A 21,303-nucleotide genomic window follows, 5' to 3' on the forward strand; every position below is an offset into this window, starting at 1 on the left:
GTGATTAACCTTTCTATTCCAAGTTCGGTGGCTCCAGTGAATTATGTTTGCACAAAAATTAAGGCAGTAATCTGCTCTCTTACCTACTTGTAAAGATAAATGACAATTTTCTTGCTTACATGCTTTGGAATCAATAAAAGCTAAAAACAAAATTTGTCCTCACTCTTTAAAGCAGGTCAACTGTGGCTACAGCTCAGTGCTCTATAGGCTAGCATTCCATTCAGTCCTTTGGATGCACTTGATAGACGACTTGTTGCTTTCACAAGAACTGTGATTTTCATATTCCAAACAGCAAGTTGTGTGATCTAGAAAGTCACGTAGTTTCTTAATGTCCTATCAGTCACACTCTGTGCTTGACAATCTTCAAACACAAATTCTCTAATGGAAAACAGGTATCTGTCACTCAATATTTCATTCTACACCCTCAGTAACTTGGAGTTTTCATGGTTGGTTATATAAACGGCATGCTGAGCTTAAGCTAATGTGTTTTTCATCACAAATGGCACAGCTGCTTTTTCCTCCTGCATTAAGCACTGAGCAGATGGTGTTTTCTAACCATTCGTGTTCATTCTGTCTGCTATCATGAGCAAGAGAGACCATAGATGTGCTCAGCAGCTTTTGTAGTTAAATGGTGATGAATAGAACAGTGAGAGTCTGCTTTGACCACGGAAGCATCTCATTTGAAAACCATGGCAACAGAAGTGTGTGAGGTGGGGCTGGGCTCTGTCTTCTGTCATCCAGAAGTAATTTAAAGTCATCTAGACATTATTTGTTTTGGGTCTGGTTATTGTTGAGAATAATGAATGGGAGCAGGAACTACCCTTTCCCTAGAAGTGATGGGATATTTTCTCTGATTAAAAGAACAAAGTTCGTCATCAATAATTTGCCAATACTTTATTTTTATGTATTTATTTATTTTTAGACAGAGACTTACTCTGTCGCCCAGGCTGGAATGCAGAGTGCAATGGCACAATTCCGGCTCACTACAACCTCTGCCTCCCGAGTTCAAGAGATTCTCCTGCCTCAGCATCTCAAATAGCTGGGTTACAGGCGCCTGCCATCATGCCTGGCTAATTTTTGTATTTTTAGTAGAGACAGGGTTTCACCATGTTAGCCAGGCTGGTTTCAAATTCCTGGTCTTAAGTGATCTGCCTTGGCCTCCCAAAGTACTGGGATTATGTGTGTGAGCCACTACGCCCACCCTTACTTTATCTTTTTTTTGTAAAACATTCCTTAGAATAGTAAGAGAGATCTAAAGAAACAGTAAGAAAGATCTAAAGAAATTGCCATTGTACTTCCACACTCAGAATGTCAGCTAACAGTGTCTCCATTTGTAACCTGGACTTCATGCATAAAGAACGACAAAGACTTTCTCATCCAATCATACCAAATAAAAATTTTCTTTATACCTTCTTTTTAATTTCAAGGGAAAAATAATTAAAAAATAGATATTATACTCAAAGAAAAAGTATTGAATAGTAGATATTATGAGACATTTAAAAACATAATTTTGGGGATAAAGTTTCACACTGATTTGATTTTTGACTTTTAATTTTACGTTGATGGCTATGTATAAAGAAAAATGTAGGTGAAAGCCACTGTAAACAAAATCAAGCCTGGGAAAGAAATTGATGATTATAAAACAATCATTACCTTTCTGCTTTTCTTTACTGTTGTTTCTTATATTCTGCCATACCAAATGTGTCATTTTAATTTTTCTTGTTTCTATTAATAAATATTTTAATGAAGAGAAATGACTATAAGTAAACCAGTCTAGGACACTGGCTAGTCCAGGGAAGCGGAAAGCAGCATAACTGGAATAGGAGTCCAATTTTAGACCAGTAAAGAGTTAAAGATACAAACTACAGAAGTAGTATAGAAGTAAAATACAATTTTAAAAATGGGAAGGTGATTGGGAAAATGTCAGAGAATGTGTACAAGAAAGAATAAAGAACTGTAGGAAGCCAGGTGTCTGTGGCACTGCTTAGAAAAAGATCTGACAAAATGAAGCAATTAGAGAAGGACTGGAGAGCAGTGAATTTTGTTTTGCATTGATTTATTCTTTCATTATTTATTCATGGTGTAAAAAGCTATGTTTTAATATTTGGTGTTTTAAATTTCTAAATTTATATATTTGCAACCATGTAAAAATAAAATTGGAATGGATTTGGCAAAAGGGAGAAGGCTTTTAGGTTTCTATCTTATCTCTACCTTTTCAGCTTACACTAGGAATCCTCACAAAGAGTTACATGTTCCTGAAGGCTATACTGTCTTATCTACATAATCAGCCATTTCAGTATTCTTATTTAAATGCTTTTCATTGGTAGAATACCTTAATCTTACAGCCACAGGACAGAAAAGGAAAGGGTTAAGAATGAATGTATCTCACAGCTCTTACATAAAACATGGCCAATTTAAGATTTTTGGTAAGAGGCAGGCTGTGAAGCCTGTTTTTTAAGAGCTTGATCTCAAAGCTGAGCCACTTAAAAGCTGGTTAATACTACACAAGTTAGGACCCAAATTTTTCATTTCTAAAAATGGCCCAATAATACTATATGCTTATTGTAGGGGAGAAATAATTTCTTAGTAGAGCTCATAATACAGTGCTTGAACCATGGTACTTTTCTAGCACAATTTAGGCATAGAATAATGCATTTATCATTACATTATTTTGAATACTGGAAATTGAAGGGCCTTTAGGAAATTTACATATTATTAGTGAAAGAAATTTGAAGTGGCTTGAGAAGTAAGTGTTTTTATACTTTAAACTGTGTTATCTTTTTGAGTTAAAAATAATACAATGAGCACACATTAATCTATACATTTTATTTGTACATTGTAATTGAACTAATTGTACTATTGCACTAATTGTACCATTACACTATTGTACCATTGCACTAATATATCTTTGTATATTAACAATACAAATAGAAATTAAGAAGGATGAGATACATATAATTACAGACAAGCACTTATGAATAAAATTAATGTGGAGGTATTTTTTCATAAAGCAAATTTACCACCATAACACTTGATGAGATTCAGAGTCTAATTAGTCCTCTTGATTCTGTCAGCACTGTTGTGGGTAAAGGAGGTACAGCAAATATATATTGAGTAAACCCTTATTGAGCACAATTCATATAATCATTGACTTGGGGAATTTAGAGACCTTATGCAGAGAACGAAAATATGTCCATCAATGTAGCTGTGGAAATTTTACTTCTAAACTGAGTGTATCACTGAGAAATATTTCCTCATCTTTCTGACTAGGCTGTGTTCTTCCTGTTTTAACCAAACCTTGACCATTATCATAATACATACTTACACTCATCTACCTCCCTTCTAGACAAGAAGTTTCTTGAAAAATACATAATTTTCTTGTTTTCTCAGCACATGGCATACATTCAGCAGGGAAAAGGTGGTCAAAAATATGTACACTTGCATATGCTATTCATAAGCACACAAAGACCCAGACCATATGCTATAATGATTTGCTGAGGAATGTCAAACCTCCCAAAACCTTTAATGTAATATGTCCCAATCATTTCAGTTATTTTAAATGTCTACCTTTATTGTTGGACATGGGTAAATACAACATTATAAACCAGCTATAATTTTATAGTCATTAAATTAACAAGGTAATGCTGATGATCTTAGAACAGATTTTATAATTTCCAATTAACTTATTATCTAGAGCTAAACTGATAGACAAAACGAGACAAATTTCTACTTGGTAGTGCAGGCACTTTATCCTCCATTGCTCTTATAAATATGTTTGATGCAACATTGACTATGTTAGAAATAAGTCTGAGATTAGACATTGAACTTCATTAACAATAGGAATGCAGTATTAGGACAATAAGGTATCAACTTAAAAGCCATTCAGACTTTACCCAAGGGGGGCCTATTATAAAAGAGAAGCTTCCTAAAATGCAAATGATGCTGTCTAGCAATGTGAAGGACATATGAGACCCAATATAAGCAGTTAACAAAGCCATGTTTTATTTATTTTAATTGCCAGCAGAATATCCATTAAATTGTAGAGTATGAACTGATGGTTGATAGCGTAAATAGGCCTGAAAATGATGAAAACAATGTTCATCTTATAGTTCTGAGATGGATTCTGGACCACAAACAACCAGATGTTTAGGACAAATAGCCTTTTAGGGGCTTCTAATCTTAGCTATAAAATAAAATCTAAAATAGTATGTTCATTTTTCAAGGTTCAATGATTTGTTTGCAGTATTACTAGAGGAGTGGTTAGAGATGTTAATGAGAATATGACATTCCAAAAGGCAATTGTAATGTCAACAAAGAAAAGATGAACATTGTGGACAGCATTTTCCATATATGTAATACTAAGGAATTTTATATAAGAAATTAAAAAGTTTCTACCATGTATTTTCATTAATTTAGCAACTGTAAGAGATACATAAGAGCAAGCATTCCCAACCACAGAACCACAGAGGGTACTGGTACCTGACCTGTTAGGAACAGGCTGGCTCAGCAGGAGGTGAGCAGCAGGGGGCAAGCAAGCATTGCTGCCTGAGCTCCGTCTCCTCTCACATTGGCAGTGGCATTAGATTCTCCTAAAAGTGCAATCTCTATAGTGGACTGTGCTGCAAGGGACCTAGGTTGCATGCTTCTGAAGATAATCTAACTAATGCCTGATGATCTGAGGTGGAACAGTTTCATCCTAAAGCCAATCCCCCACCACACCTGTCCCTGGAAAAACTGTCTTCCACAAAACCGATCCCAGATGCCATAAGGTTGGGAAGCACTGCCCAAGAGGATATGGTAAAGTAAAATAAATAAATCTGTTCTTTCAAGCATATAAAATTTAATTAAAGGGGAAAAAACAGATGTGACTATATACAATTCACATGTTGAGAGAACCTGGTTAGAGAGAGAGCATTAGGAAAGGCTTTCTTGAAAAGTAGATTATTTTAAGAATAGAACACAGGTAGATGAAGAAAAGAAGGAAATTGAGGATACAGTCAAAGGCATTTATAAAGGCAAGAAAGTACAATGAGCCAGTTCTGTTTAGAGATTAAAACCAGATAGCACAGGCCACTTGAAGGATTAGTGATAATTATGACATGTAGTTTTTAAAAAGTGTTGGATAAGACTATACCATAAGTTTTTAGATGGGTAATTCAAATAAAGCAGGAAATTTTCTGAAAGAATGATTGTAATAATTAATTTTAATGAAAGCATACTATGTTAACTTTACATGTTCTATTATTTCACTTAATCCTCACAGCAACTCTTTGAGTTAGATGCTAATATTGTCTCCATTTTGCAAAAGAGGAAACAGGCAAGAGGAGTTTAATATCTAGCCCATATAATACACAGATAATTGTATAGTTAGGATTCAAACCTGTATGGTCTGGCTCCAGCACCCACTTTCATAACTGTTTAGCTATTCTGCTTATCAAGGGAGTTATTCTCAAAGTCTGTTTGATTTTAAAAAGAATAAGTCATATTTCAATAAATGAAATGAATTTAAAACTAAAAGCTAGCCATTTTTAATGGAAACAAGCTCTGTTGCGGTTTTTCTAATTTTCCCAAAGCACCACTGTAAAATTATTCTGCCTCTTGGCATAATGGTAGATTGTTCATTCATACTAAGAACTAATTAACTGAAAATAACTTTGGTTTAGTTCAATTAAGCTTAAATATAGGGTTCCTGTGTCACCTAGAAATTTTCTTCCAGCTAGCACCTATTGTCTCTCAATATTTAGACCAGAAAACTTAATACTGAAGTGATAATGAACTATTACCAATAAAAGGATAATACTCTAGGACAAATTCTGAATATGTGAAAGAATGAAAATAAGAAGTATAAGTGTATTCTGGAGAGAACCTTTTGTTTTTCCATGTCCCAAACCACAATCTGTTAAACAAGTAAGAGCCTCGTGACATCTATATGTTAGGAGATGCAATCTCAAAGACATTGTAATGTAATGCAGTTTGTAATTCTCATTAGTTGCCGTATCAATAAAGCTGTATCTCAAATTGGTGAATGCATTATTTAAACTAGTACTTATAAGGTTTAATGGAGATAAGTTCATTTTCTTTGTGTTTAGATCTTGACTTACTAATCTGGTCTTGTATGCCTTTCAAAATACTGATATTCCATTTGTTCTTATCTTTTTATCATGTAATATTTTGTTAAAGTATTTCTTTTCCTCTGTTTTTATTTATTGCAAGATCCCAAACAGAATAGATATTTTTGTTTTTGCATTAAAACAAAATTTACCTCATTATCTTAGTTTTCAGATTTTTAAATTTCTGCACATCAAAATCTTTATTAGTTGTTTAATGTTGGTGTAAACCTACTGGCTTAAAACAACAGAAATTTATTATCTCACCCTTTCTGTAGGTCAGAAATCTGAGTGGGCTCAGTTAAATCTTCTGCTTAAAGTCTAAAAATATTAAAATCAAAGTTTACAAGGACTACAATCTTTACTGGAGGCTATGGGCAAGAATCAACTTCCAACCTCATTCAGGTAGTTGACCATATTTATTTCCTTATGATTGTAGGGCAAAAGCCCACATTTTCTTGTTAGCTGTTGGTTGCAGGCTCGTTTTGCTCCTGAATTCTGCCTGCATTCTTAGGCTATGTGTCTTCCTCCAGTGAGAGTGAATTGAGATGATACACTTTAATTCTCTCTGACTTCAGCTTCTGTGTCATCTAAAGGGAAAATAGGTGAATATAATTGTCTAACACACCAGAATTAATGGACTAAATATTAGTAAGTATATAAGAAAAATTGATGTGATCAACTACATAAATTTAAATGTGATGATCAACTACATAAATTTAAATGTGATTTATAGAACACAAAATTCAAAATGGCACTTTACACACTTTTTTTCAGATGTATATGAAATATTCATCAAGACAGACAAATGTAGATGGATTTCAAACTTTTTGGGACAGAGCTAAAGAAGTGTTTGGAAAAGAATGGACAATTTTTACACTTATATTAGAATCAAAGAAATAAGCCTTATAAATATTAAAAGCTAATATCTAAGTAATTAGAAGGAAAAATATAATAAAGGTAAGATAAATTATTAAAATAGAAACAAGCAATACAGAAAGTTAACAAAGACAAAATGTGTTTCTATTGGCTAGTCAATACATGAAGGGATAAGACAAAATTTATCAATATGGGTACCAAAATGAAGATATCACTGCAGATTTTACAATATTACCATAAATGTAACCAATTAGAAATATACAGGTTCTAATTAAATAACATACTCAAGATGAAATGAAAAGTCTGAATAGCTCTATATTTATTAAAGTAATTGATCTTACAATTAAAAAAATTTTCACATAGAAATCTTCTAGACCAAATAGCTTCAATAGTAAATTTTATCATTTATGAATAGCAGAAATAATACCAATCTTACACAAAGTAATTCTGAAAAGAGAACAGCAAAGAACCCATCTTAATTAGTTTTAACAGTCTAGCAGAAGCCATTGACAAAACCTGACAAAGCATTTCAAAAAACCTGCAGACCCAAAGTCCTAAGGCAGACATCATTAAGAATGCAAAATATTCTAAACAATAAACAAATCAAATGCATCAATGTAAAAAAATCCCTCAAAATAAGTAAAATTTTTCTCAGGAATTTGAGGTTCGTTTAAGATTTTGAAATCAATCAAATAATATTTTTAGATAAATAAAAAAATGATGAAAATAAAATAACTATCTCAATAGATATATAAATAAATTTGAAAGAAACCCAGCAATTATTCATTAAAAAGAATCTCAGAAAAGATGGAATAAAAGGGAAGTAGCTCCATCAGATAAGAGGCATCTAGGTAAATGCTCTACCTAATCATGTTTAATGGCGAAATATTAATCACTTTTCCTATCATTGTGAACAATGCAAAAATGTTTGGTATTGTGATCTTCATTTAAATTTCACTGGAGAACCTAGAAGGGCAAGAAAAAATAATAAATGACATAAAGAGTAAAAAACAAAAATTAACTGTTGCTATTCTTAAATGATATATTTGTGAAAAAAAATTCAATGAATCTAAAAAAGAAACATAGAACTACTAATTAAATTTAGCAAGGTCCGAAAACACAAGATCAATATACAAAATTCTTTTTTTCTGTATAATGGCAACAAGCTATTGAAATTGAAAAATTTTAAAATTCTACTTGAATAAACAAAACAACATAAAGCTGAAATGTGCAGGTATGGGAATACATTGGAAAATTCAAAAGACAGATTCAAAGTCAAAAGTCTACAGGTATGGTACGAACATATTTTTGTGTGTGTGTTAACCTTTTCCTTAAGTAGTGCTGATTACTGTTGGGCTCTGTTTAAAGGTCCTTTTGGATTTTCCATTTTCATAGGGTTATCTCCAGTTCCACTATAAGACCATTAACCCTTCCCACTTCTACTTCCAGACCCCACTCTTTACCAGCCTCTGGTAATCATCCTTGTATTCTCTATCTCCATGAGTTCAATTATTTTATTTTTTTTGCTACGACAAATAAGTGAGAGCAGGCGATGTTTGTCTTTTTGTTATATCACTTAACATCATGATCTCCAGTTCCATTCACACTGTTGTGAATGACAGGATCTCATTCTGTTTTATGGCTGAAAAGCATTCTGTTGGGTGTATGTACGACATTTTCTTTATCTATTTACCTGTTGATGGAGACTTAGGTTGTTTCCAAATTTTGGCTATTGTGAACAGTGCTGCAGCAAACATGAGAGTTCAGATATCTGTTTGATATACTGATTTCCCTTCTTTTGGATATACTCAGCAGAGGGATTGCTGGATCACATGTGGGTCATACGGTAGCTCTATTTTTATTTTTTTTGAGGTATCTCCAAACTGTTCTTAATAGTGGCTGTACTAACTTACATTCCACAAACAGTGTACAAGGTATCCCTTTTCTCCACATCCTTGTCAGTATTTATTTCCTGTTTTTTGGATATAGACCATTTTAACTGGGGTGAGATGATATCTCATTCTAGTTTTGATTTGCATTTTTCTGATGATCAGTGATGTTGAGCACCTTTTCCCATGTCTATTTGCCATTTGTATGTATTCTTTTGAGAAATGTTGATTCTGATTTTTTGCCCAATTGTTAATCATATTATTAGATTTTTTCCTATACAGTTGTTGGAATTCCTTATTTATTCTGGTCATTCAACCCTTGTTATATGGATAGTTTGCAAATATTCTCTTCCATTCTGTGAGTTGCTTCACTTTCCTGATTGTATTATTTGCTGTGTAGAAACTATAACTTGATGTGGTCCTATTTATCCATTTTTGCTTTGGTTGCTTGTGTTTTGGGGGTATTACTCAAGTTATTTTTGCCTAGACAATGTTTTGAAAAGTTTTCCCAATATTTTTGTAGTAGTTTTATAGTTTGATTTTTGATTTTATAGTTGTAATTTTAATTGATTTATGTATATGGAGAGAGATAGGGCTTTGGTTTCATTCTTTTGCATATGAATATTCAGTTTTTAATAGGTACTGAATGTTCCTATTGAAGGACATCTTGCTTGCCTCACATTTTTAGAAATTATGAATAAAGCTGTCATAAAACATTTGTGTGCAGGTTTCAGTGTGGACATAAGTTATTTTTTTCTTTAATTTTTAAATTTTCATATGTTATTGGGGAACAGGTGGTGTTTAGTTCCATGAGTAAGTTCCTCAGTGGTGATTTGCAAGATTTTGGTGCACCCAATCAACTGAGCAATATACACTGCACACTATTTGTAGTCTTTTATCACTCACCCAGTTCCCACCCTTTCCCCCATGAGTCTCCAAAATCCATGTGGCATTCTTTTTGTTTTGTTTTGTTTTGTTTTGTTTTTGAGAGAGGGTATTGCTCTGTCACCCAAGCTGGAGTGCAGTGGCACAACCTTAGCTTACTGCTCACCGCAACCTCTGCCTCCTGGGTTCCATTGAGCAATTATCTTTCCTCTGCTTCCTGAGTAGCTGGGATTACAGGTATGCACCACCATGCCCAAACAATTTTTAAATTTTTAGTAGAGATGGGGTCTCACCATGTTGACCAGGCTGATCTCAAACTCTGGACCTCAAGTGATCTGCCCACCTAAGCTTCCCAAAGTGCTGAGATTACAGACGTGAACCAACACAACAGGCCGATTGTGTCATTCTTCTGCTTTGCATTCTCATAGCTTAGCTCCCACTTATGAGTGAGAATATAAAATGTTTGGTTTTCTATTCCTGAGTTACTTCACTTAGACTAATAGTCTCTAGTCTCATCCAGGTCTCTACAAATGCCATTAATTCATTCCTTTTTATGGCTGAATAGTATTCCATCTTCTATATATACCACAGTTTGTTTACCCACTTGATTGATTGGCATTTGGGTTGGTTCAACATTTTTGCAGTTGAGAATTGTGCTGCTATAAACATGCGTGTGCAAGTATCTTTTTCGTGTAATGGCTTCTTTTCCTCTGGGTAAATACCCAGTAATGGGATTGTTGGATCAGAGGGTAGTTCCACTTTTAATTCTTTAAAGAATCTCTTCACTGTTTTCCATAGTGATTGTACTAGTTTACATTCTCACTGGCAGTGTGGAAGTATTCCTTATTCACTGCATCCAAACCAGCATTTACTATTTTTTGAGTTTTTGATTATGGCCATTGTTGCAGGAGTAAGGTGTTTTTGCATTGTGGTTTTGATTTGTATTTACCTGATCAGTAGTGTTGTTGAGCATTGTTTCATATGTTTGTTGGCCATTTCTGTATCTTCTTTTGAATTATCTATTCATGTCCTTAGCCCACTTTGTGATGTGATTGTTTGTTTTTCCTTGCTGATTCCTTTGAGTTCGTTGTAGATTCTGCATATTAGTTCTTTGTCAGATGTGTAGATTGTGAAGATTTTATCCCACTCTGTGAGTTGTCTGTTTATGCTGCTGACTGTTCCTTTTGCTGTGCAAAAGCTCTTTAACTAAGTTCCAACTATTTATCTTTGTTTTTGTTTTGTTTTTGCATTTGCTTTTGAATACTTAGTCATGAAATTCTTGCCTAATTCAATGTCTAGAAGGGTTTTTAGAATGGTATCTTCTAGAATATTTATGATTTCAGGTCTTAGATTTAAATCCTTAGTCCATCTTGAGTTGATTTTTGTATATGGTAAGAGATGAGGATCTAGTTTTACTCTCCTACATGTGGCTAGCCAATTATCCCAGTACCATTTGTTGAAAAGGGTTTCCTTTCCCCACTTTATGCTTTCACTTGCATTATTGAAGATCAGTTGGTTGTAAGTATTTGGGTTTATTTCTGGGTTCTCTATTCTTTTCCACTGATCTATGTGCCTGTCTTTATACCAGTACCATGATGCTTTGGTGACTATGATCTTATGTTATTTTGAAATCACGCAATGTAATGCCTCCATATTTGTTCTTTTTGCTTATTCTTGTTTTGATTGGATTATTATTTAGTCTTTTTATTTGAGATAAGAGTAATTTACATACTACAATTACGGTGTCATAATACGTGTTTTTCTGTGTACTTACGATTATTAGGGAGGTGTGAACATTAGATGATTGTTTATTGCTCATTAATGCCTTTTTCTTTCTGGTCAAACTACTCCCATTAGCAACTCTTGTAACAACACCACGTCTGGTGTTGTTGAAACCTCTCAAGTTTTGGTTATCTGTGAAAGCTTTTATTTCTCCTTATATTTGAAGGATATTTTCACCAGAAATACTATTGCAAGGTAAAAGTTACTTTTTTTTCAGCACTTTAAATATGTCATGCACTTCCTCCTAGTCTATGAGGTTTCTACTGAAAAGTCTGCTGCCAGACTTGTTGGAGCTCCATTGTATGTTATTTGTTTCTTTTTTTCTTGCTGCTGTTAAGATCCTTTCATTATCCTTGACATTTTAGAGTTTTATTATTAAATGCCTTGAGGTAGTCTTCTTTGGATTAAATGTCCTCGGTGTTTTATAACCTTCTTGTACTTAGATATTGATCTCTTTCTCTAGATTTAAGAAGTTATGTTATTATCCCTTTGAATAAACTTTCTGCCTCTATCTCCTTCTCTCACTTCTCTTAATAATGCTTACATTTAGATTTCTGAGGCTATTTTCTAGATCCTGTTTGTGTATCTTATTGTTTTTTATTCTTTTTGCTTTTGTCTCCTCTGTGTATTTTCAAATAATCTGTCTTTAAGCTTGCTAATTCTTTCTTCTGCTAGATTAATTCTGCTACTAAAAGACTCTGATACATTCTTTGGTATGCCCATTGCATTTGTCCACTCCAGAATTTCTACTTGATTCTTTTTAATTTTTTCAATGTCTTTGTTAAAGTTATCTGATATAATTCTGAATTCCTTATCTGTGTTATCTTGAATTGCTTTGAAACAGATATTTTAAATCCTCTGTTTGAAAAGTCTCAAATGTTTGTTTTTCAGCATTGGTCCTGGGTGCCTTATTTTCTTCATTGGTGTTGGTGAAGTCATGATTTCCTGAATCATCTTGATATTTTCATATATTTATCTGTTTCTGTCATGGAAGAGTGAGATAATTATTACTGTCTTTGCAGTCTGTGCTCTTTTTGTACCTGTCTTTTCGGGAAGGCTTCCTGAACATTTGAAAAGACTTGCATACTATGATCTAAGCTATATTTGCTTTAGGAGGCATCCTATGCCCTATTATACTGTGGCTTTTGCAGATTTGTAGAATACTACCTTGATAGTTGAGATTGTCAATTGAGAATTGTGCTGCTATAAACATGCATGTTCATGTATCTTATTTGTATAATGACTTCTTTTCCTCTGAGTAGATACCCAGTAATGAGATAAGATCTGGAATAATTCTCTGTATTACCAGGCAGAGACTCTTGTCTACTTCCTTTACATTGTCCAAAACAAATGAAATATCTCTCTCTGTCTTTTCTGGGCCAGCTGAACCTAGGGGTGGTGTAACAGAAGCACCCTTGTTCACCACTATGATTTTTCTGGGTCACACTTGAGAACAGAACAGAACTTGGTTTCATGAAAGGCCAGCTGTAACCACACCCTGGCTACTATCTATGTTCACTCAGACTTGGGGTTCTATAATCAGCAGGTGACAAAGCAAGCAAAACTTGTATCCATCCCTTCAGGGTGACAAGTTCCCGCACACTTTAGGCAGGTCCAGAGCTGCCATCCTGGAGCCAGGGACTAGAGTCAAAAATCTTAGATGTCTACCTGTAGTTCTATTATACTGTGGCTGAGTTGGAATGTAAACCACAAGATGCAGTCTTTTCTACCCTCCCCTATCCAAAGGCAGAGAAGCCTCACACCATGGACACTGCCACCATAGGCCCATGAAGAGTACTGCCAGGCTATTGCCAATGTATTTTAAAGTCCAATATTTCTTCAGTCATCATGTGGTAAATGCCGCCTGGCCTGGGATTCACCCTTTAGGGCAGAGGACTTCCCTCTGGCCCAGGGAAGGTCCATAAATGCCATCTAAGAGTTAAATCCTAGAATCTGAGACCCTAAGGGCCCTCTTGGTGGTCTATACCCCTGTGGCTGGGCTCATACCTAAGGAGCATGACAAAGTCTCCTTTACTTTTTTCACTTCTTTTCTCAAGCACAATGAGTCTTGCCCCATAGGCTCTACAGCTGGTAATGTTCTTAGTCTTTCCTGAAAGTAGCAAGTCTCAGAGCTTCACCTAAGGCCTTTGATGTGGTTCCTGAGTATTACTGCTGGTTATTCAAGTTCTTAGGGCAGTTAGCAGGTAAGGGTAATACCAAGATTGGGGTCTTTCCTTAAAGGCAGGGGGTCCCTTCAGTCCCAGGATGTGTCTAGAAATGTTGGGAACTAGGGCCTGGAAAAGATGCCTTATGGCTCTGACCAGTGCCTTATCTTACTATGGCTGAGCTAATATCCAAGATACAAGACAAAGGCCTCCCCACTCTTTCTCTTTTTCTCAAGTAAAAGGAAGGTGTCCCTTTTGGAGCTGCAAGCCTCAAACCTTGGATTAGCGAGGGCTGATGACAGTACTCCCTTAGTAACCTGGCAGGTGTCCCAGTAAGTCACATGCCTCCTCCAGCCCATTGGCTCTGGGCCCAGTTCAGCATAATTACTCCCTTAGGAGTTGCAGTCTTGTGGCCATGACTGTCTTTCAAGATTATTTAGGACCTGTATTAGTTCATTCTCACACTGCTAATAAAGACATATCCAAGACTGAGTAATTTATAAAGAAAAAGAGGTTTAATGGACTCACATTTCCACAAGACAAGAAAGGCCTCACAGTCATGATGGAAGGTGAAGGAGGAGCAAAGTCATGTCTTACATAGTGGTAGGCAAGAGAGTGTGTGCAGGGAACTAACCTTTACAAAACCATCAGATGTCACGAGATTTATTCACTACCACAAGAACAGCAGGGAAAACCCACCCCATGATTCAACTACTTCCAACTGGGTTCCTTCCATGACACATGGGAATTATGGGAGCTACAATATAGATGAGATTTGGGAAGGGACACAGCCAGACCATATCAGGACCTCAGAACACTTTAGGCCATGGTGGTGAGGATTGTGGGAATTCAAATTCAGACCACTAGGATCAGTGGTTTTCCTCTGGTGAGGCTGGCTTAAATGCTCTCTCCATGGGTGGGGACCAGTTGAGTTTGGTTCAGTTGTCTTTCCTGCGATAACAGGACAACACTGAGTTTAGTACCTCCCAATTGTTGTGCTCTGTCCTCTGGTACACAGAAATGCTCTCCATACCATGCCACTGCCATACCACTGCTGCTGGCATGTAGGGTCAGGTAAGGCTCAGTGTTCCCACACTCATAAGATGTTAGCAGAATTCAGCTTCTTGCTATAACATTTTACTCAGTATTTTCCTCGGTTGACAGCTAATTGACTAGGAAAAAAATAAGTTTTGCCTGCATTTACAAGTGGATTATTTTCTAAAATGAGTGCTTGCATTACCAAAGCCTTAAATTAAATAGGATAATGCAGTCCAAACCATTAAAAGATAACCCACGAAATATGTAGTTCTGGTCAAGATGATTTTTTTTTAACATTGTCCAAACAAAGTAGAAAGAACTGGTCCAAATTACTAAGAAAAATTGAGAGAATTGTCTTGTAATTTATTTTATGAAAAAATGATTAACTTATCAGGAACCTAACAATACCAATAATAGAAAAGTAGCATCAGGAGAAGGCATTATATTTTCCAATTTGGGGGAAATTAAGATATGTAATTGCCATATATTTATTTGAAAGCCTACACTTAGAAATTACATTCCTCCAGTTTTTTTCCCCAAATGCTTTTTGACATTGTCTTTGGGTCTATGTAGAAAGATTGGTCTTGAACTATCACCCTTCTGGGGAGAGAATTATTCTTTGAAGTATTTCAGACTATCCTAAGAATGCATAAAGCAGTCTTTGGTACTGAAGAAAGTTATATGATAAAACTTTTCAGAGAATATTATGAAAAGCAATGGAGGGAGCTTGCATATAACAGGCATTATAAAATGTAATAATTCTAGAAAATTTACATAATTTTTTTAAATACATGAGGAAATCCCCTGCTTCCTGTATAGGCAATAACACACAAACACATATGAATATTGCAAAAACATTATTTAGAAATTAGTTATAAAAAATAACCAGAAGAGCATAGGTTATGGCTTATATTCGCTTATTTTAAAGCAAAACTTACAGGAGTTCACTGAATGCCAAATATGTAGGCAGTTTTTGTTGAAAGCAAACGGGGTAGAGAGAGGAAACCAATACATTGAGGTGTAACCTAGAACTGTAGTTAAACTTGTGGATTTCAGACTAAAAGAATGCTGTTTTTGAATCCTATGATTAGCTGTATAGCCCTGGGCAAATTTCTAGACTTCTAGAAATTTCAGCTACCTTATCTGAGATACATAGGAATGATAATAGCATTTCTTTCATGATGTTATAGCAGTGATTGAGCTTTAAGGCTTAGTACAGTTCCTGGTAAGTGTATATAATTCTGAGAGCACATTTTTATGCCTGTATCATCTCATTTAAACTGCACAGTAACCTTGTAAAAAACTTTGTACTTAGAATACATTACCTGATGAAGAAAATATGTTTTCCCAATAAAGTCATAAATATGCTTCAGACAGTTTGTCATTAAGGAAATGCTCTAAATTTACTTTCCTTTATGATGTGTCAGTTGATTTCATCATTCGTAAAATCTCTTTAATGGACAACAACAAATGTTTATTTAGTGTATGAAAGAAAATTAAACCCCAGGACCCTAAATTTACTAACCCAACAGGGAAGTTAGGTTTGGGAACTGAGTCACACACAAAAAAATTACTTTCCTTTTGTTTTCAAACAGATAACTGCAATTTCACATGCTTACTTCATCTTGTGTAAAATGTAGATTTAATTAGCATAAGATGAATCCATAATTGATCTTTCTCCTCACTCCTTTCTTTCCACATGTAAAATGTAGATTCACTGAGTGCTAATCAGAGTCACAGAAGAATGTAACCCCTTACTTCATTGCTTACCCATTCTCTCTTCATTTTTTCTTTTCTCCTTCCTATCCTGCTCACTCTTTCTCCTTTAAATATTAAAGTTCTCAAAATCATACAGGAAAAAGCACAGGGTACAGATCCTACTATGACTTGTGCTTCTTTTTCCCATGTGTCTCCTCAACTTTGTCAAAATAAACCTCTAAATTTAGATATGCTTTAGCCAGTTTTTGTTTTACATTTTTGTAATCACAGATTTTTTAAATGGAGTTTAGATCTTGGTCTGCAGCCGTTCTCCTATTAGAGTTAGTACCAGCTGAAGCTCTTCTTTACTCTGACTGATTGGATGACTTGCTGAGGACTAGGAGCATCCCCCTCCAGAGATCCTTAATCTCCCAAATGATTTGGTTGTGATCTGAGGTTTATTCTGCTGCAGAACTCCTTTTCAGGGAGTTTCCTGCTTCTGTGAAAGTGGAGAGCAGTCTTCAGCATAGGCTCTATTCCCAGGTTAGGAGCTTGTTTGGAACTTGGTAGCTTAAGATCAAGGTTTATTGTTAGCTTTCTACAAGTTCTCCTTACGCTTAAAGAACTCAACTATATGTAAATTGTGCTACTGCTTTTTTTTTTCTGTTTTTTTTGTTTGTTTGTTTGTTCCAGTTCATCTTCCATTATATTTGACTAACTTTGGTCCATCTTTCATTAAATTTTACTGAAACATCTGCTGCTGTAAAAAGTCTAATTCCAGCTTCTTATACATGCTCTCTTTTTAAGTTCAGACACAACTACAGGGATTAACGTTGAAATAGAGATTATAAGACTTACAAAATTGACACTTTGTGGCAAGAAGATACCAAATTTTAATCTCACTCTGGTATAGCATTGAATGACAGATGGCGAACCCTGAAGGAAATACAAATGTTTTACCCCAAAATATTCTTTAACATACTCTGAAATTGCTTTCTAAAGCTGTTTCTTGTGGGTGAAATTGCACTCTTGTGGAGAATTTCCATTAATTCAGCAAGGCCTTACATTTCTAGGTCTTTCCCAGGTCTAGGAAAGATTAAATGGGAGTCTGACACTTTTAAGATCTAAAGAGGGGCTTTTACCATCTATTATCTATGAAAGCTACTCCCTGGAAATTTCATTTACATAGCAAAAACCTTGGTCTCTATAAACTCCCTTAACTCAAGCGTTTCTCTCTCGTGACTTCAAGTCTTTAGATAAAGCTTATCTCTTTCAACCAGTCGCCACTCAGAAAATCTTTGCATCCACCTGTGACCTGTAAGCACTAACACCCCTTCCCCACTAACACTCTTTCCCTCACCACTGCTGAGGGAAAGAAGCCAGAAAAAAATATATATATTATATTATCTCACATATATTAAAGTATAGAGAATGCAAGCTAATCCATAGTGGCAGAGAGCAAATCAGTGGTGATCTGTGAATGAGGGTAAGGGATAAGAGGGAGGAATTACAATGGGGCATGAGCAAAATTTTGAGAGTGGTAAGTATATTCATTATCTTGAATGGTGATGGATTTATAGATATATACTTATGGTAAAAATTGTCAGAGTGTACATTTTAAACATGTATACTTTATTAAATGTCAATTATAGCTCAATAAATTTATTAAAGTTATATAATAAAGAGAAAATCTAGAGAAATAAAACATTTTTTATGAAATTATAGTTAGATTTGTTCTCCAACCATCTTGTTAATCAGTTATTGCTCTTTTTACTCATTTATAAAAAGTTTTTCCAGTACAGTTTGTACACTGTCTAATCATGTTAGCTAATGCTTTAAAAATTAACATATTAATTGTCCTTATATTATTTGAACTCAGTGTTTTTTCCCTAATAAATTAATCATCCTATTTTATCTATAGATTTTTTTTGTGGATAAAATTTAATCAACCCATATCATTTTAGAATGTAATCTTTCCCTAGTGAACATTAAATCAATTATTTGTTATTTGCATTTAAAGTAATTATTTTAATATATGCCCTTTCCTAAGCACTTTGAAAATTAGTCCTCTGAAGATTTTGCTTTACATAACTTTCTCTCTTGTGTTTTGTATAATAATTATTATATAGTAGTATGATTTATAGGGAAAATATGCAATAAAACCATATGACTTATTATTAAAAGAATAGGCACTATATTTAACTCGTGGTCATAATACAAAAAAAAAGGAGACAGAAGAAAAAAGATAGGCACAATAAGTTTTACTCTTATGCCAATTGAAGATCAAGAGTTGTGATGATCAACTTTCAGTTTTAAATTTTACTGAAGATAACAGAAAGTCAAGATTGGTCAAAGTTCGACATTTATTAAAACATTCAAAGACAAAAAAACACACACAAGGCAATTTTTGGCGGTTAAGACCATGTGCTCTGGAATAAGAAATTGGTTTAAATTCTTCCTATTTACTGTTACATTTAGGGTTTTGTTGAAAGGTTTGTGTGTAAAAAGGTCAAAAGCATTTTCATGTATTTTATTTCTTTAAATAATATATGCCACTCTATTTTTGCCCAAAGAGATAATAAATCAGAGCAGACAATGAAGAAAAAACAATTTTTTCTTTCTTTTTTTCTTTAGAAACATTTTGGAGAATAAAAACAGACAAAAATTTCATGGTAATATACAAGGTAAGTGAAACATATATGAAATAATACTATTTCCTCTAAAAACATTTTTATTGAAGTAATTCTCTTATGCTTAATTTTCAGGAATATACTTCTGATGTTTCTACAGATGTTTAATGATGTAAAAATATGTTTCTTAGCAGTTGCAGAAAAGCAACTGAAAAAATTTGCTATAAATATTGTAATGATGTGATTTTAGATTTCTGTCTATTCTGATTAGTTAACAGGTAGGTTCAATATTTAACAATCTACGTTGTAAATATTTGGTATTGTTAGCTTCTCTTATTGGGAAAAATGATTTATCAAACAGAATCTGAATAACATATTTTAACTCCAAGTTCCTTGATTTATATTTTATTTCCATTAATTCTGAATCCTTGTTTTTAGGGAATGCATAATTCTCATTTTATAACTTTTCAATGAAAGAGAGAAGTCATATACATTTTTTTTTCATTTTCTATAGCAAAACAAAGACGTTTATAAAAGAAAACAAATTTTAAAAGTTGACAACCCCTTATTCGCTGCTTGAATGTGAGTAAAATCCTTAACACTAAAACTCATTTTTAATAGTAGTAATTGTAGATAATAAAGGATATTCTTCTAAGGTTTTTTGAATGAAAAAGTTGAAAAGCCCATAAAGTGCTTAAAACACCTCACAGAACATAGTTCACAACAAATAATGGTTATTATTATTTTTATTATATATTGTTCACTTAATTGATGATTTTCAGGAGAATTTGTACTAATTTTCTTACCATATATTGAAATTGTTCTCCTAAGAAATCTGTGTATTTTTATCATAATGCCTGTGAATTATGTAAAAATACTATATGCATCACTACTAGAAATCTTGGAGCCAGGTTGGTGTCTCTGGCCCCAAAACATGTTTGTATACATTTGAGATAGGCTAGGTTATTTTACAATAGCAAGACCATCTATACTGTTGTGGATTAGAGACAATAGTTTATTTCTTGCTCCTACAAACACCTCTGCAAACTCTCTACAGAATCTGTAAGTCATGAGTGAATTGTTCCAACATTTCAAGCTACTTTGATGTTATGATTTCATTTTGGACTGGAGCTGACCTGTACTAACTAGCAGACCTATTGTTGGCATCTACCAACTTCATGCTCAGTAACGTAATTTTAGTATATCACTAGAAGTCTTGAAATCAGCAAATGCTATTCAGACTTTCATTTGCCTTGTATAAGATAGATCTTAAATATTTATCAGCAAACTTCATCAGTAAGCCCTTTCATGAGCTCTCATGCAAGGTAAGAAGATGGAGATTTATACATCTGCTTTTAAACCCTTCCAATTGGAATAGAAATGATGCAAAGTAAGTAGATAGCATTATGGAGATATTTTGAAATAAGGTGAATAAAGAAGGCCTCTCTGTAAAGTGTATACTGTCTTTAAGTGAGGAAGCAAGCTATGTGGCTGACAGGGAAAGAGAAAATGCAAAGTCTTAGGGTATGTTTGAGAAATGAAAGGAGGCCAGTGTGATTAGAGTGGAAAGAATGACTCTGAGGGCGGTAAGAGGTGAGCACAGAGAGACCAGCCAAGATCCAGGGCACATAGAACCCTGTTAGGCATACTAAGAAATTTGGAATTTAAGTGCGATAAGAATTTATTTGGCAGTATTGAGAAGGGGAATGACATTATAATAGTTAAAATTTTAACAGTCACTTGTAACTGTCCTTTTAAGGGATGACATCTGTGTTTCTGAATGGAGCAATGGGAGGACACTAAGTGTAATTTACTGATCAAAAAGCACAGGAATAAGAGCAAGGTTAGGAGGAAAGAACTGCAGGAAATTCACAAGCTCAGGTCTTTGTAACTGATTAGTATTTGAGTATTGTGTTGAAATAAAAGCCAGATATATTAATATACTCATATATTTTGGTCTATTTTTACTTGAGGAATGTGCTGTGATGAGAATAAAAACTGGACATATGTTGCACATTTGTACAAGGGGTAAGTTTTGTATGCACTGTATTTAAGAGGGTTTCCCACAATGACCTTCACAGAAAAAGAAAGAGATTGCAACCAATAAGGTTGGAAACTCAGTGGCTCTGAGGCCATTCAGTCTGGAAAATAGAATATTTCAGATATGTCTTTGAATAAGTATGCAGAATTATTCACTGTTAAAAAATGTATCCATGCCTGAAGTTCAGTT

Source organism: Callithrix jacchus, chromosome 12 (assembly GCF_049354715.1).
Source record: "Callithrix jacchus isolate 240 chromosome 12, calJac240_pri, whole genome shotgun sequence".
NCBI classification, from domain to species: domain Eukaryota; kingdom Metazoa; phylum Chordata; class Mammalia; order Primates; family Cebidae; genus Callithrix; species Callithrix jacchus.